Source organism: Penaeus monodon, chromosome 31, assembly GCF_015228065.2.
Source record: "Penaeus monodon isolate SGIC_2016 chromosome 31, NSTDA_Pmon_1, whole genome shotgun sequence".
Classification (NCBI taxonomy): Eukaryota; Metazoa; Arthropoda; class Malacostraca; order Decapoda; family Penaeidae; genus Penaeus; species Penaeus monodon.
Genome location: NC_051416.1, coordinates 35,763,659 through 35,763,950, shown reverse-complemented (window position 1 = coordinate 35,763,950; position 292 = coordinate 35,763,659). Strand labels below are relative to the sequence as shown.

At 33.2% G+C, this 292-nt stretch overlaps 1 protein-coding gene across 1 annotated transcript in view; it reads left to right on the top strand.

Moving 5' to 3' along the window:
- The window catches only part of LOC119593197 (striatin-interacting protein 1 homolog), a gene marked incomplete at its 5' end in the record, with an annotated part of 39,144 nt that overhangs the window by 35,449 nt on the left and 3,403 nt on the right, over positions 1-292 (top strand).

The following is a 292-nucleotide window of genomic DNA, read 5'->3' as shown; positions in this document are numbered from 1 at the left end:
TTTATTTTTGTTCTTTTTCAGTGCTTTGAATTAATTGTATGCACGATCACCAATAGAATGTATATCCTTATGAGTATTTAAGAATATAAAAGAATATTTAATGATTTTAGAGACTTCACAAATGTTAATAGATTTTTATGGTTAGTTCCTTCTCTCTTTAATCCAATCATGACAGGAGTCCATAGGGCCATACTGAACAATGATTTAGGGTGCAGGTAAATCAGCTGCAGAAGGGATTAATCAGAAGAATGGGAAGCAACATTACCGCACTCTCTTTACTCTTAGCTGGAAC